The sequence below is a fragment of the Ipomoea nil genome, unplaced genomic scaffold (genome assembly GCF_001879475.1).
Source record: "Ipomoea nil cultivar Tokyo-kokei standard unplaced genomic scaffold, Asagao_1.1 scaffold2144, whole genome shotgun sequence".
Taxonomy (NCBI): domain Eukaryota; kingdom Viridiplantae; phylum Streptophyta; class Magnoliopsida; order Solanales; family Convolvulaceae; genus Ipomoea; species Ipomoea nil.
Window position 1 is genome coordinate 6,785,026 of NW_017618572.1, and position 17,348 is coordinate 6,802,373.

Consider the following 17,348-nt stretch of genomic DNA (forward strand, 5'->3'; position numbering starts at 1 on the left):
AGACGTATCCTATGTTGAAGGACTAAAGTTCAACTTGCTAAGCACAAGTCAATTTTGCGATAAAGGACATCTTGTAATTTGAATTAAGTTTTGTGTTATGTTTGGACATTGGATTTTTAAATATGTAGTGTTTTCTTGTTGTTCGGACTCATTATTGAATGAGAAATTTGAGATATGCATCGTTTTTGTGTTGATTGGATTTTAAATTTTAAATTAATAAAAAATAATTAATTAATTAATTGCGCTAAAGAACTAGAGAATGCTAAGGTTCTCAAATTGACCGAACCAAACTAAACTACAATGTTAAATAGAATGGTTTCGTCTTTTCAAAACTGAAAAAATATAAATCAAACCGACGAAAAAAAAAAATGACTCGAACTGTAAATCGAAATTCCCACCCCTAATTGTAGGTTCTTTTAGTTACTTTATTACAATTCCATTAAGTAAATTTACAAGTTTATCTAGATATTATTTCATGTTCATTAAATTACTATTGCAAGTTGATTAAGTCACTACAGCAAGTCCTTTGAAAAAAAAAAAAAAAAAAAAAAAAAAGAGAAAAGTCACCACTACAAGTTGATTAAGTCATATATGCTCGTCCGAAACATTATTACAAGTTTATTAAATTTCTAACGCATACTCATTAAGCCACTATTGTAGGTACAATAAGTCATCATAGGTCATCTATATTATTACTATATCACACATTTATTGTAAGAATATATTGAAAAAATATATCAATATGAGTGAATTTAAAATATCTCTATGAGATATTTTTAACGATATTACTTTTATAGATTGATTTTATTTATAAAGAAAGAAATAAAGGAAAATGTATTAAAGCAGTGTTTGGTTTATTATATTGGCAACATGACTTGGGAAGCAAACCCGAGACGTCTAAACAAATACATTACACAATATTTGCACTACAAATCTCCGGCCTCTAAATTGATAAATATGAAATCTTCCATATATCTTCCGTTGCCGAGAATTGAACCCAGGCTCTCCTGGGTGAAAGCCAGATATCCTAACCACTGGACGACAACGAAACACTTCCATGGATCATCTGTTGAAAATCATCTATTGCAATTTCTTAACATATAATTGTATGGTTTAGATTTTGAAACCATACAAACTAACTTGCGGTGAACGTGGATCAAACACGTGACCTTCAGATCTTCAGTCTGACGCTCTCGCAATTGAGCTATCCCCGCATCTCATAGAAACTTTACATTCTTAATAAACGAACTTTTAGCTTTTTTTAACCATAAGTTATTATGTTCCACATATTGCTTCGAATAGTCATTATTGCGTCTTCAAACTCTGATTAAAAGTTAAAACAATGTATCTAACTATAACTAAATGTTTTTATATTTGGAAAATTACCCGAGTATATATACAAATTACTAATTACTAAATTCTCAATTTTCTAAATCCCGATTTTTTATTTCTATTATACACTTAGATTGGTATCTTGTAATTTGAATTAAGTTTTATGTTATGTTTGGACATTGGATTTTTAAATATGTAGTGTTGTCTTGTTGTTCGGACTCATTATTGATTGAGAAATTTGAGATATGCATCGTATTCGTGTTGATTGGATTTTAAATTTTAAATTAATAAAAAATAATTAATTAATTAAATGTGCTAAAGAACTAGAGAATGTTAATGTTCTCAAATTGACCGAACCAAACTAAACTACAATGTTAAATAGAATGGTCTCGTCTTTTCAAAACTGAAAAAATATAAATCAAACCGAGGAAAAAAAAAAGACCCGAACTGTAAATCGAAATTCTCACCCCTAATTGTAGGTTCTTTTAGTTACTATTATTATAATTCCATTAAGTAAATTTACAAGTTTATCTAGATATTATTTCATATTCGTTAAATTACTATTGCAAGTTGATTAAGTCACTACAGCAAGTCCTTTGATAAAAAAAAAAACCAAAAAAAAAAGAGAAAAGTCACCACTACAAGTTCATTAAGTCATATATGCTAGTCCGAAACATTATTACAAGTTCATTAAATTACTAACGCATACTCATTAAGCCACTATTATAGGTACAGTAAGTCATCATAGGTCATCTATATTGTTACTATATCACACATTTATTGTAAGAATATATTGAAAAAATATATCAATATGAGTGAATTTAAAATATCTCTATGAGATATTTTTAACGATATTACTGTTAGGAATATATTGTAAATTTTGATGAGCCGAATGTATTTTTGAAAAATCAAGTAGTCCCCATTTTTATTCTATTTGAGTCAGTTTGAGTCTACGGAGTATGGTGCACCCATATCATGTAACCCATGTACAAGTCTGGAAAATCACATGTTGATTTTAAATGTTAAGCGGGATTATAGCTTAACATAATTAAGTTGTGGATAAGTCACCAAGAATCATGCTAGAGGAGTTGGAAGAAACGCGTGTGAGCTATGCCAAATGATCTTAAGTTTGAATCTCAAGTGAAGCATTTTTAAGCTTGGGAGACTAGCTTGGACCGTATGAGAGACTAGCTTGGACCGTATAACCGTATGGGAGACTAGCTTGGACCGTATAACCGTATGGGAGACTAGCTCAAGGTCAAGTATATTGGACCGTATACCGTATGGGAAATGGTAGGGAATATCCCGACCGACATAGCTTCACCACGACCGAGAGGCCTTTGTCTTTTTCTCTTTGTCTTTGCAGGTAACAGGTCGGGCTCCTTGAGAAGAACCCGGTCGTGGGCCGACCGGGAGTTGCCCGAGCGACGGTGTCGACCACCGAGCGGTAGCCCTTTGGCGAGAGAGTTGACGAAGGACGCGTGGCGGCTCTCTGCATCGACAGTCAGGGCACCCGGGAGTGTGACACGTGGTGGCTACGTGGAGGACATGCCGAACGGCTGGAATCTTGTCCCCGGCATGGCGGCTATAAATACCCACAGTAGCTACAGTGGAGGGGACTTTTGGACGATCAATAGGTTGTCGTTAGAGGATCCCGACCGCAGTCAGTCGGTACTCAGAGCAACCAAGTAGATTGTACTTAGGGCCTCTATTGTGATCAATAAAGTCCTTTACTTGCTTTAATTGGTCTCGTGTTATTACATATTGCTTACGTATAATTAGCAGTATCATTTTGGCGCCGTCTGTGGGGACCCGTGCAAGAAACCAACGTCTTGACGAGCACCCGACCTCTATATCAACATGTATCCGTGGGCACACAACAACTTTGCCGACGACCAGGCGGATGCGGCGAGCTCCTCCGACCACTATGCTACCCAACAGCAGGGTCAGACGATGGACCTCAACCTCAACCTCTCACCACCGCATCCATCAAATGCATACCCGGCCGCACAACAGCCGGTGAATTACATACAACCGGGGTACCCAACACCCGGTCTGCCATACCAGCAGCAGCCGATGATGTATCCCGCCCAGTATCCATACCCGGTCCCACCTCCGCCGTATGGGTATTGGCCAGGCCAACCGATGTGCTACACTTCCCCGGTTGGCTATCCACCATATACGCCAGCTTATACAGCTCCAGCCGCCGCCCCTCCAGTACAACCGACCGCACAGGTAGAGCCGCAGCGTCAGTCCGCATCCCGGGCTCGACGCTCGGCTCATTCGCGGTTGGGGTCGGGGGGTGCTGATGCGATGGAGGCACCAGCTCAGGCCGCTCAAGCGGAGGACCCTGAAGAAGTTGCCCGAGCGGTAGCTTTTGATCGTCTTCGACCGGAGATGCGCCAGCGTTTGGGACCCCAAGACCCGAACCGCGGGAAAGAGGACGTACAGATGCAGGAGGCTAGCCAGGAGGCTTCATCTGGGTATAGCGGGTCAAGATCTCACCGACGGCGACGTGCTCGGGATACAGCCCAAGCCGCTCAAGCCGCCGAGCTCAACGAAACCCGAGGATTACTCTATAACCTCCAGGCGGAAGTTGCGCAGCTCAGGAATGCGTACCCTGCAACACCCCCGGTCAACCAATCGACCCTGCACCAGAAGCCTTTCACAGCAGCGGTAATGGCCCAGCCTTACCCGCTTGACTTAAAGGTCTCTAGGGAGAAGAGTTATGACGGGCGGGCAGATCCTGAGGCCCACGTGAATGATTTTTTCAGCAATATGATGCTGAAGGGCGTTTCGGACGCCGTGATGTGCAGGGCCTTCTACTCGATCCTCACCGGTCGAGCGGCCGAGTGGTTCCGTACCCTGCAACCGGGGTCGATCGATAAATTTGAGACCCTGGCGATCAAATTTGTGAGGAAGTTCATCACTTCCAAAGTGGTGAGAAAGTCCTACATGTATCTCGAGAAGGCCAAGCAGTTAGAAGGAGAAAGCTTGACCGATTTCCTCATCAAATGGAAAGCAGCGGTCGGGGAGGTCGAGCCTATGGACGACGCGACCGCCACCCACATGCTTCACATATCTCTCCGGGCGGGACATTTGTATCAGGACTTCATCCTACACCCCCCGACCAGTTACAAGGAGGCCCTTCGGAGGGTCACAAATTACGCCAACGCCGGCGAGGCGAACGCCGTAAAGCGCTTGCAGGAGGTCGGCTCTTCGTCCCGTAAGCCGGCCGGCCGGGCGGAGCATCGGTCGGGAGATGATAATCCCCGATCCCGCACCAGGCCTGGCGAGTTTACGGCCTTGAACCGATCCGCAGCGGAGGCCATGCAGTACGCCCAGTCCTGCAATCTCATCAAACTCCCCCATCCCGATCGAGATGGCCCTGACAAGAGTAAGCACTGTGCTTACCACCGATGTGCCGGGCATGATACCGAGGAGTGTACCCACTTACGCCAATTGTTGGAAGATCTACTTAACAGGGGAAAATTGGATAAATGTGTGGGGAAGAGAGAGGACAACAAGAGGAATACCGAGCAGAGGGATCATAGACGTTCCCATCACCGCTCTGATCGATCTGGGCAAGACAGAAGGGACGATCGACGGGATGACCGTCATGATGACCGACGAGACCCCGACCCTCCGTCTGGTAGCCGCCCGTCAGGAAAGCCTACCATCCACGTCATTTTTGGTGGACTGGAGGATGCTTCCCGACCGCGGACTAATTGCCCGGTCGCTATAGTGGATTCCCGGGGAACCGGGAAGAGGCAGAAGATGGAACCCATAACCTTCACCCTTGAGGACCAACCTACCAGCAGCGACCACGGCATGGAGGCGCTCGTGGTCACGATTGACGTTAAGGGGACAGACGTCCAGAGGGTTATGGTTGACACGGGCAGCAGTGTGAACGTCCTATACTTGGACGTGTTTGAGAAGCTTGGCCTCGACAGGAAGGAGCTGATTCCGGTCGGTGTACCACTGTCAGGATTTACCGGGGCTCTTATTTACCCCGAAGGAAAAATAACGCTCCCGGTAGAGATCGGCGCACCTCCAAAGTCGATCCAGACGGAGCTGGAATTTGTTGTGGTCAACCTCCATTGCGTCCACAACATTATCTTGGGCCGACCCGCCATCATGAAGATTGGTGGGATAATTTCTATGCCTCACCTGTGCATGAAATTCCCCACCCCTAACGGGGTCGGCGTGGTCCGTGGCGATGTCCAATCCGCCCGGAAGTGTTACACCCGAGCGGTCAATAGACGTGACTCCGGTCCATCTTCCCGGGTGAACACCATAGCCAAAGAGGAGGCTAGGGAACGGAAGGAGCAACCCGAGCCTTCCGAAGAAATAGAAGAAGTTCCCCTGTCCGAGGACCGCCCGGATAGGAAGATCAAGATTGGCCGAGCCCTCACCCCCGAGCTTCGAGCGGAAGTTTTGGCCATACTCCGGGAGTATGCTGATATCTTTGCGTGGGGGCCTGAAGACATGCCCGGGATCGATCGGTCGGTCATCTGTCACAAATTGGTCGTCGATCCCGCAGCTAGGCCGGTCGTGCAGAAAACACGACACCTTTCCTCCGATCGCCGCGAGTTTGTTAAAGAAGAAGTCAAAAAGATGGCGGCGATCGAGCACATCCGTCCGGTGGTGTATCCCGAGTGGGTGGCAAATATCGTTCTTGTTCCTAAACCCCCAGCATGGAGGATGTGCATCGACTTTACGGACCTCAACAAAGCCTGTCCGCTCGACCCGTATCCTCTACCGAGCATTCACCAGATGGTCGACGAGACGGCCGGGGCCGAGTTGATGAGCTTCATGGATGCTTTTAAGGGATACCATCAGATCATGATGCACCATGAAGACGAGAGCAAGACAGCCTTCGTGACCCCGGATGGGCTGTATTGCTACCGAGTGATGCCGTTCGGCCTTCGGAACGCAGGAGCGACCTACCAAAGGATGGTCAACATGCTCTTTGCCGATCTATTGGGCCGAACGATGGAAGCTTACATCGATGACATGCTGGTCAAGAGTCGGGACCGATCCGACCACACTCGGGACCTCCGGGAGTGCTTCCAGATCATGAGGAAGTACCAGTTGCGGCTGAACCCGACCAAGTGCACGTTTGCGGTTCAGACCGGCAAGTTCCTCGGCTATATGATGACCAAGAGAGGAATCGAGCCTAACCCGGCCAAAGTAAAAGCGATTCTGGACATGCAGCCACCTTCGACCGTTCGAGAGGTCCAGCAATTGACCGGTCGGTTGGCAGCCCTCAGCCGGTTCCTCTCCAAGCTAGCCGAGCGTGCTTTACCTTTCTTCAAGGTATTGCGGAAGGTTAATGGATTCGTCTGGGACGAAGAATGCCGAGCGCCTTTTGATGAGCTGAAGGAGTATCTCATGTCACCGATCGTGCTCTCAAAGCCTGAGCTCGGAGAAGAGCTAGACGTGTACCTCGCCGTGTCCGATCGCGCAGTAAGCGTAGTGTTGTGCCGAACCGATCCGGAAGGGGTCCAGCGACCGGTGTACTATGTAAGCCACGCGCTACATGGTCCTGAGCTCCGGTATTCCCGGCTAGAGAAGGTCGTCTACGCCTTATACATTGCCGCGAAGAAGTTGGCTCCCTACTTCCAAGGTCGAGCAATTCGCGTGTTGACCGATCAGCCGATCGGGCCAGTCCTCCGAACTGCTTCATCATCAGGTCGCCTAGTCAAATGGGCGTTAATGTTGACCCAGTACGCGATCGAATACCGACCAAGACCGGCTATTAAAGGTCAAGCTCTTGCGGACTTCTTGGTTGAGTGCACCGCCCGGGATACCCGGCCTCCTGAGGTTGTGGATCCCGAGGCTGAATGGTGGTCGCTGGCTACAGATGGGTCAAGTAGTAAGAAAGGGGCAGGAGGAGGAGTGGTGGTCACGAGCCCGGAAGGATTCAAGGTCTATTTTGCTCTCATGTACCAGTTCCACCCGACCAACAACGAAGCCGAGTACGAAGCGTTCGTTAACGGCTTACAGTGCGCTCGGGACTTGGGGGCTGAATACATCCGAGCTCAGACCGATTCCGCGCTCGTGGTTGGACAAGTTCTAGGAGACTATGAAGTCAATGGTGAGCGTTTGCAGTTATACCGAGACCTTGCCATGGAGAAGCTCGCTCAGTTCCGGGGATATACCGTCCGGCACATACCCCGACTGGATAACGCCGATGCGGATATCTTATCCAAATTAGCTCAAGACGCCCCGGAACATATGTCGAAGATAGCTCGGATCTTGGTGATCCCGAGACACAGTATTCACCGTCTACCAGTCAATCCCATCCAACCGGTAGATGACAATTGGATCACCGATCTGAAGGAGTACCTCGAGCACGGCCGCCTCCCAGACGACCCACAGCGCGCTCGGAAGGCCAAGCTGAGGGCCCCAAGGTTCCAAGTCTTGGACGGTCGTCTTTATCGGCGATCGTACGGAGGCCCTCTCATGCGTTGCTTGACCGCATTTGAGGCCGGGTTAGTTATGAAGGAACTGCACTCGGGAATTTGCTCTTCACATCAAGGAGGCCGATCCCTGGCCCGTCGTATCATGCTGATCGGGTACTATTGGCCGTCCCTCCAGCTAGACTGTGAAAAGTTAGCTCGGGAATGTGAGACGTGCCAACTGTACGCCCGGATGCCTGGACGACCGGCAACCTTTTATCAGCCGGTCACGACCGCAATTCCTTTCGCGAGGTGGGGGGTAGACATCTTGGGCCCTTTCCCTCAGCTCTCTGGCCGGAGAAAGTTTGTGATCGTCGCCATTGATTACTTCTCCAAGTGGATAGAAGCCGAGCCCTTAGCTACGATCACCTCTCAGCAATGTGCTCGTTTTCTTTGGCGCAACGTGGTTTCCCGCTTTGGTGTGCCCATGCATCTCATCAGCGACAACGGCCGCCAATTCGTAAGCCAATATTTCCAGAACTTCTTGGCCACGATCGGGACGACTCACGTCCGGTCGTTGGTGGCTTACCCTCAGGGAAATGGTCAAGTGGAGAACGCGAACCGGACGATTTTGGAAGGTCTGAAAAAGAAGCTACACTCGGCCGGTCGTAGTTGGGCCGATGAGTTGCCATATGTCTTATGGACTTATCGGACGACCCCGAGGGAAGCTACTTTGGAGACCCCTTTCGCCCTGGTTTATGGAGCAGAAGCCCGACTCCCGATCGAGGCTTGGATCCCAACCGATCGCGAAAGAACCTACAATGCCGAGGAGAATGAACATGCTATGGCGGTGGATCTCGATGGGGTCGAAGAAAAAAGAGAGCTAGCCGCTCGGCGCATGGCCGAGTATCAGAAGCGCGTTAAGAGTTCTAAAGATGTTCGGATCAACCCTCGTTATTTTCAGGTTGGAGATTATGTTCTACGACGAAGGGAGGCCAGTCAACCTTTGGAGGGCGGAAAGCTAGCTCAAAACTGGGAAGGGCCGTACATCATCAGTGCGGTCATACGGCCGGGTACATACCGACTGGAGACGACAACTGGTCGGGTAATCGAGGGGACTTGGAATTCCGAGCACCTCGTTATGTTTAGGCATTAAGCCTCTTTTTGTAATCTTTGGACGAAGAGGGGGCTTGACCTGCGTGTAGGTCCCGGTCGTCGTTTGTAATTAAATTCCTATTTTTGTAAATATTTACTTAACCGCCTTTGAGCGGGATGGATTAATGTATATACGATCGGTGATTGCTCGACCGTTTGCATACGGCGGCCCGATCGGTTATTTCCTATACCTCCAGTGCATGCAGATCAACTTATCTTCCAAGCTAAACCGACCGGGCGAATCTATCGACCGGTCAGATGCGCTCCACATCGGCGGACATTCGACTCACGCCATTGATCGGGGAAGCCAGGAGCTCTCAGCATAATTCCCCGATCCGTTCAACTTCTGTCCACTATCGCACCCACTCGTGCCTCAAGGGCACAATAGTGTGGGGGCTGGGATAAATGAAGTGTTGTTAGGCCCATATCGCTCGGTATATCCTGACCGTGGGGCTTGTTTTTCCGAAAAATTCGTCAAGACCAGGAGACCGGGTAAACTTGGTCGGGTAGGTCAATATTAGGACGAATCTATTTTCAAGAATTTTGACAAGGCCTGGAGACCGGGTAAACCTGATCAGGTTGGCCAGTTTGATGTCGAAATCTCGGACGCACGACCGGGCTATAAAGCCATAAGGTCGGACGTTGAACGGATCGAGCAGTACAAGGCCGGGCCAAAAGGCCACGAGGTCGAGCAATAAGGGTCGGCATATGCATGAGTAAAGTAAAAAGCAGAAAGAAAGACGAACAGTAGGAGTTTAACAAAAATAAGTTTCATTGATCACAAAGGAGTGCCCGGTACAAATTCGGGACCGGGCTCCCGATCAGTGTCCCTCTACAAAAAACAGAAGAAGCTTATCCCTACTTCTTCGCTTCCCGAGCTCCAGCTGCTTCCTGAGCTCCAGCAGCTCCCTTCTCGCTCGCGGCGGCCACAGAAGACCCGCCTTGCTCAGGTGTCTTCTCTTTGGGGCTGAAGGGAGAAGGACCGGGATCAGCCAAGTCCGGGGGCAGCGTCGAGAGAACCAGCTGAAGGTCCTCCCCCTCGAGAGCCTGCTCCATTCGGGTACGAGCCCGCTCGAGCATCTTCCGCTGACCGGCCTTGAAGGCCCATCGCCCGAATGAGAGGATCAGGTCCTCCCCGACCTTTGTCCCCCGGGCTGCTGTGAGGAAGGCCGAGCCCGAGTCGTTGTCCTTGAAGATCGCCTGCGCCAACTCGCTCGGGTTACCAAGCTGAGCCTTCAGCTGTTTGGCCTCCTCGATTGCCCGATGAGCAACCTTCTCCGCCAGGGCCCGGTCCTCGTCGCTCTTCTTTAAGGCCTTTTGAGCCTTCTCGAGCTCGGCTTGGAGCTCTTTAACCTCCAGAAGGCGACGGGCGGCCGTCTTCTTGTGGTGGTCGGCCTCCTCGGCCAGCATGGCCCGACCCTGTAGTAGTTGGGGCGCTCGGGAGATCTGCAAAGGCAAAACAGTCGGGGTTAGCCCGGTCGAAGGCACTTGCACAAAATATGGATAGCTAAAAAAGGCTTACCTCGGCCAGATCATAGCCGATCCTCTCGGCTACCTGTGTGGGGGTCATCTTCCCCAGATCTTCTTTGGCCCGCCCCGCATTGCCAATCCGGGCCAATATGGACGAAGCGTCCCTCTTTCGCCTGACCGAAGGGCTCGGGCTGCGCTGTTCGCGGGGGCGTTTCATGCCGCCCACCTCCTTCACGCCCTGCTCGGGCACTTTCTCTTTTCCCCGGGCGACTTCCACCCGGGTGATCAGGACGTCGGAGGGCTCGACAATAAAGCCCTCGGGCCGAGGGAATCTCCTTTTCCCCGGCGGGCTTCGCCTTCGTCTTCTTCTTGCCGCCAAGGGAGATCTTGGCGGGCGGGGGAAGGGGGGCCTCTTCATCACCGAATTCTGCCATAGCTGCAAACAAAGAAATCAAGTCAGTGCGATCGAGACATAAAGGTAAGTTGGGAGGGTTAGCTCGAGTTAAAACCTTTCTTCGCTCGCCTCGATGGTTTGGCGACCGTCACGCCCATCGGCACGGGCAGATATTTCTCCTATAGCTCGTATGTGGGGGGCGGGAGTTTAGCCGCCTCGAGACTCTCAGCCGTTCGGAAGATTGTATACTCGTGCAGCTCGCTCGAGATCCGACTGACCGTCTCCCTGAGCGCTTGCGTCTCGCCCGGCACCACTTGTTTTCGAAAGTGGGTGCTCCAAGCGCGGTCAACCGGGAGAATCCAGGGGTCGTATTTGAGGGAGAAAATCCTATTCTTCCACCCCCTGTTGTTCCCGGGCAGGCCTCTGATAGCGCACATGTCGGCTCGGGATTGTAGCATCAGGAACCCGCCCCCATAGCTGCCCGGGAGAACTTTGACTTGGTAGATGAAGTTGAACAGCTCCATCGTACAGGCGGCTTCATGCCGAGCGCATATCTGCGGAAAGCAGGCGATGATCCGGTGCGCGTTGGGGCAGATCTGGGCCGGGACGACCCGGTAGTAGGCCAAGAAGGCGTTCAGGAGGGGGGTGAAGGGAATGGCGATCGGGGCCATCAGGGAGTCGTAGTGCATCCCGATCCATTTGCCCCGATGCCGATCGATGACATTCCCTAACTTCCGGCTCGTGTCGAATTCCACCCGACCTACGAGCCTTTCAGCAATCCTAGCCGCCTCGCCTGTGGTCAATCGGCTCATTTGTTGTTCGACATTCTCGCTGTTCAAGAATTCGAACTCCGCTGCGGCTGGTGCGGCCGGCCCGGCCGTGTCTTCCTCGGCTTGCTCGGGGGTGTTTTCCCGGTCGCTTCCTCGAGCAACGGCTTCCGGGTGGTCCCCAACCACCCGGGTTGGCGTTTCCCTAGCGCCTTCGGTCGGAGATCCTTGTCTCCCCGACGTGGTTCCTTCTTCTTCTTCTTCTTCGCCGGAGCTCCCCGATCCGCTTGAGCTAGAGCTCGACGACCCGGATGAGCTGGACGACGTGTCTTGTGCGGCGGCCTGCTCGGGGGCTGGCGCCGGTCGGTAGATAGCTTCGGGGGAGTAGGACATGATGTCCACCTCCTCGTCGCTGAGATGCTCGACCTCCTCGTCGTAATCCGCGATCGAGGCATTCTGACTGTCAGAGTCCGTCATTTCGATCTACCTAAAGGTCGGTCGGGGTTAGTAGAGGACTTAGAATGTCCGGGACAGTTAGCTGACCTAGAAGTTCTACCTAAAATGGAAGCATAAAGAAAAGAGAAGGGTTGAGCACTTACCGAATGAGGGAACTTCGCGGATGAAAGCTTGAAAGTCCTTGCTCGATTGCCTTGCAAAGGTGCTCTGCTCGGGACTCTCTGAGGGTACCGATTGAAGCGAAAGAGTGAGGAAAGTTCAAATGAGGGCCTCAAGGGCCTATTTATAGGGGAACATTTAGGCGGGAAAGTCGTCCACTTGCGCGACACGACCAGCGCTGATTCCGAGGCAACGGTTGCAGTCGCAGAGGCCGGCAGTAGCCGACGCGTGGCGGAGAAGGGAATGACAGCTGGCCGGTCGGTTTAGCGGCCGGCGGTTGGGCTTCTTCATCCCGGCCCGTTTTTTCCCGGACGATAAAAAAGGTCCGGGCTGGGGGGCTCTTGGTAGGGAATATCCCGAACGACATAGCTTCACCACGACCGAGAGGCCTTTGTCTTTTTCTCTTTGTCTTTGCAGGTAACAGGTCGGGCTCCTTGAGAAGAACCCGGTCGTGGGCCGACCGGGAGTTGCCCGAGCGACGGTGTCGACCACCGAGCAGTAGCCCTTTGGCGAGAGAGCTGACGAAGGACGCGTGGCGGCTCTCTGCATCGACAGGCAGGGCACCCGGGAGGGTGACACGTGGTGGCTACGTGGAGGACATGCCGAACGGCTGGAATCTTGTCCCCGGCATGGCGGCTATAAATACCCACAGTAGCTACAGTGGAGGGGACTTTTGGACGATCAATAGGTTGTCGTTAGAGGATCCCGACCGCAGTCAGTCGGTACTCAGAGCAACCAAGTAGATTGTACTTAGGGCCTCTATTGTGATCAATAAAGTCCTTTTACTTGCTTTAATTGGTCTCGTGTTATTACATATTGCTTACGTATAATTAGCAGTATCAGGAAACTAGCTCAAAGTATACAAAACCGTATGGGAAACTAGCTAAAATGGAGACTAGCTAAGAATATGGAGACTAAGTAAAATGCACAAGTGTCACAAAAGTCATGCACCATATAGAAAAACACACCAAGTATGGTGAACCAAGCTAGAAATTCGAAACAGAGCATCTCACCATGAACAACAGTGAAGTTTTTACAGAGGTTCTAGTATATTATTTTACAAGGATCATGAAGGAGAAAATATCTGATATATTTTCATCTGAACTTCATGTTTTTACGGTGGAACCAGAGACGCTCGAAGAAGGCTGATTCGCTGAGAAATTATTTTATACTCAAGCAAGAATCAGCAGATAAATTATTTGATCAACTTGACATGTCAGAGCATTTATGAAGGACAAGAAATATCAAGCTTGCCGCGCCGAACTTATTAAAATTTTGGAGGCTACAAAATTCAAGACACGGCAACGGGCAAATTATTCAAATCATCTGACAAAAGGAGAAATGACATCTACCTAATATTTCAGATCAAGTTGACAATATCTTTTGATCAACTACAATTCAAAATGGGCGATCAAGATCGAAAGTTGATCGACGGGCAAATAGCTTTCACTAGCTATAAATTGTCCAAGCAGACTTGAAGACAAAAAGAAGTTAAGAGATAAGAACCCCAAGTGATTGAGCAGTTCAACAACTTGAACAAACGGCTAAAACATACAAGCAAAAGATACAATTTTTTATTAGCCGAAAAAGGGGGAAACAGAGCTTCATAGAATTACATTCAAGTCTGAGTGAGAGAAAAATTTTATCTCTTTGTAGATTTCTCTACTGAGTGTAGAAAGAGGGCAGAGTAACTAGAGAGAGTGAAAAACCCTGGTTGAGTGTAGCTTTGTGCGTAGCACTCGTGGTGAAGGGCAGAGTAACAAGAGGAGCTTGTGAAAACCCTGTGAGGACGTAGCTTTGTGCGTAGTTCTCGTGGTGTAGGACTACAGCTTGGTGCGAAGTACTCGGGAAGGCGGAGTAACAAGAGGAGCTTGCGAAAAACCTTGGAGGAGTGTAGCTTTGTGCGAAGCACTCGGAGAAGTGTCGTTGAAGTGAAAGGAGAAGAGTGGACTAGGAGGATTACACCACCTCTGAACCACTATAAATCTCTCTCTCTATTTACTTACTGCTCATATATTTTGTGCATGCTTATTCTAACTGCGAACTAACCCGATTACGATTTATCGCATATCTTTATCTGTCTGGGTTTGATAGTTCCCACGTTTGCATGCAAGCCAAACTTTACGTACATCATCCTTGAACCATATCAAGTGTTTCTAACGTGTTGCATGTTTAGAGTATCTCTTTGAGCACCGCACTTATAAGCATAACACTTTACCGCTACTTATTCCGCTGCACACTCTAAGTTGTTTATCTTGTTAATGCTTGTTACTTAGAGTTGAAATTACCAAAGTGTTATTTGCCTTGTGTGTTTTCGAAGAAAGTTTGAAAAGTTAGAGAAGTCTATTCACCCCCCCTCTAGACTTCTCGCCACCCTTTCGGAACCAACAAGTGGTATCAGAGCGGTTGTCTATTTGTGTCAATTTTGACTGCTAGATAGATCTCAAAAACTTCCAAATGAAGAGAGATATGGCTCTTGCTCAAAATTTGCTTTTTTCACTTGATAAATTTGATGATTGGAAAATACGTATGCAGGTGCACTTATCTGCTTTAAATGATGAAATGTGGGAAGTCATCACCACTGGTCCTATCCAAATCATGGAAGCTAATACTGCTACTCCACGAGATCCAGATGCTCCAGGATATATTCCAAAGCCAAAAATGGAGTGGACAAAGGAAGATAGAGGGAGAAATAACTTGGACAATATTGCCAAGGATATTTTGTTCAAAACGGTCGATGACACGATATTCCCAAAGATTCGAAAGTGCACCACAGCAAAAGAAATATGGGATACTCTCATTAGTATTGTTGAAGGCGATTTACAAGAAAAAGACAACAAACTAACCATTGCCATGAAGAGGTTCGAAGATTTCAAAATGCTACCGAACGAAAGCATCAGCGACATGGAAGCTCGATTAATCAAAATTCTTGGAGAAATCACGGATCTGGGAAAGACCATTACCCAGAAAGAAATATCGCTCAAAGTGTTACGCGGACTACCTACAAATTGGGATATGAAGGTGACCGCAATGCGCGATCATAGAGATCTAAGGACATTATCTACGGATAAACTCTTTAGTGATCTTAAGGCTTATGAGTTCGAAATGAAGACACGAGTCGAGGAAGAACATGATGAACGAACATCCGCATTGATGGCCGAACAACCCTCAACATCAAGGTCAGTAGGAAATAATGATTTTTTATCTGACGAACAATTTTCTCTATTTGTTAGGAAATTCAAGAAGTTCATGCGAAAGAACAAAGGATCACCACAAGGAAATTTCTTTCGAGAAAATTGAAGATCAAGAAGGGAACCGGTCGAAGATAACACAAACGTGTGTTACAATTGTAGAAAGCCTGGACATTTTATGGCCGAATGTCCACACCCCAAGGCGGACAAAAATTCGAATACTTCTCCACAAGTGGAATACAAATCCAAAGAGAAGAAATTCAAAAAGGGCAAACGGAAGGCACTAATAAGCGATCCGTTAGAAGCAAGTGAATCCGAAAAATCATCTAGTGACGAGAGTGATTCATCACAAGAAGATACGGCGCTACTATGCCTAGTGGGCAAGACATCCGAACATGAATAATGTTATATGGCGCGTGAAATCGACGAAGAGGTATCTTCTAGCTCTTTTAGTTCTTTTAGTTCAGTTGACACTTCTTTCTAGACTCAAAAATCATTTCAAAGTCTTATGGAAGATTGTCAAAAGGCCATGGCCACTCATACTCAAATCAAAGAGCGCAATAATACGTTAATTCTTGAAAAGGAAGAAATGTCACAAAAATTGCTAAATGCTCTAAATGAAATGAGTAATTTGAAAGCCGAAAATGTTCGACTTCAAGAAGAGTGCAAAGCTAGAGAGGTTCGAGAACATAACCTTCGGGAAGTAATCGCATCATTTACAAATTCATCCAAAATAATGGATAAAACGGTAAACATGCAGAAACCCGCTGGAGATAAAGCCGGACTAGGCTACGATCCATCATGTTCTCAAACCCCTGTGAAACTGACTAATTCTACTACTACTTTAATTAATAAAGTTCTAGTGGTAAAATTTGTAAAAAGTCAGTATAGCACAATGAGACAAGGAGTTGGTAATCAAATAAATGCCCAGAAAAATGTTGCAAGGCCGAATCAAAAATCTAATATTTCGGATAGGCAACAAAATTTTAAAAGGCAAAAATTTGTATCTCCAAAGAGAGCCAACGAGTCTAGTGCAACAAAACCTCATAGGAATATGGGAAGAATTCTGAGAATTGGGGCTGGGAGATTATATCCCTCAGAACAAGATTGGTCACTTGATAACAAACCATGGACCAAGTCCAGATTTGCTCTTTTTCATAGAATCAAGCAACTATCTGCTTCCCAACCCGCACCGAATCATTATTCGAAAGTGCGCTATGATTATAATGTTTTTAATGGTTACAGGTCACCTATTCTTGGATCAGTGGGAACTAGGTGGATTTGGATGCCAAAAATTACTAACACAAAAGGACCCAATCAAGCATGGGTACCTAAAAATAATTAATCTTTCTTGCAGGAAGTTTGGTATTTCGATAGCGGTTGCTCTCGACATATGACCGGCAATAAAGCTAGTCTAGTTGAGTTCAAAAGTATCGAAGGACCAAAAGTAGTGTTCGGTGGAAACGATCGATATGGAATGACAAAAGGAACCGGCGCAATTGTGAAAAATGGTCTACGAATTGATGACGTATCTTATGTCGAAGTATTAAAATTTAACTTGTTTAGTACAAGTCAATTTTGCGACAAAGGATATCTCGTAGAATTTTACAAAGGCAAATGTCAAGTCAAGGACGAATCTACGAACGAAGTCGTACTCGCCGGATCAAGAAAGAAAAACATGTATGTTGTGGATTGGAGTACAACGAAGGAATCCGTATGCTTGATGGCAAATAATTCGAATGAAGCTTGTTGGGAATGGCACATAAGGCTAAATCATTTGAATTTCAAAACCATCAACAAGCTTGCAAGAAATAATATAGTTGAAGGACTACCCAACATTGTGTTCAAGAAAAATTAAATTTGTGATGCATGCCAGAAAGGAAAACAAATCAAAGCATCATTCAAAGTCAAAGCTCAAGAGTCAACATCAAGACCCTTAAGTCTACTGCACATGGATTTATTTGGTCCAGTAGACCCAGTAAGTATAAGTGGTAAGAAATATACTTTGGTTGTTGTTGAT

At 47.7% G+C, this 17,348-nt stretch overlaps 1 non-coding gene across 1 annotated transcript; it reads right to left on the bottom strand.

The window, feature by feature from the left end:
- Positions 1 to 1,141: 1,141 nt before the first annotated feature.
- TRNAF-GAA lies at positions 1,142 to 1,214 on the bottom strand. Its single transcript has one exon. It is a non-coding gene; the product is annotated as a tRNA-Phe (tRNA).
- Positions 1,215 to 17,348: the final 16,134 nt, after the last annotated feature.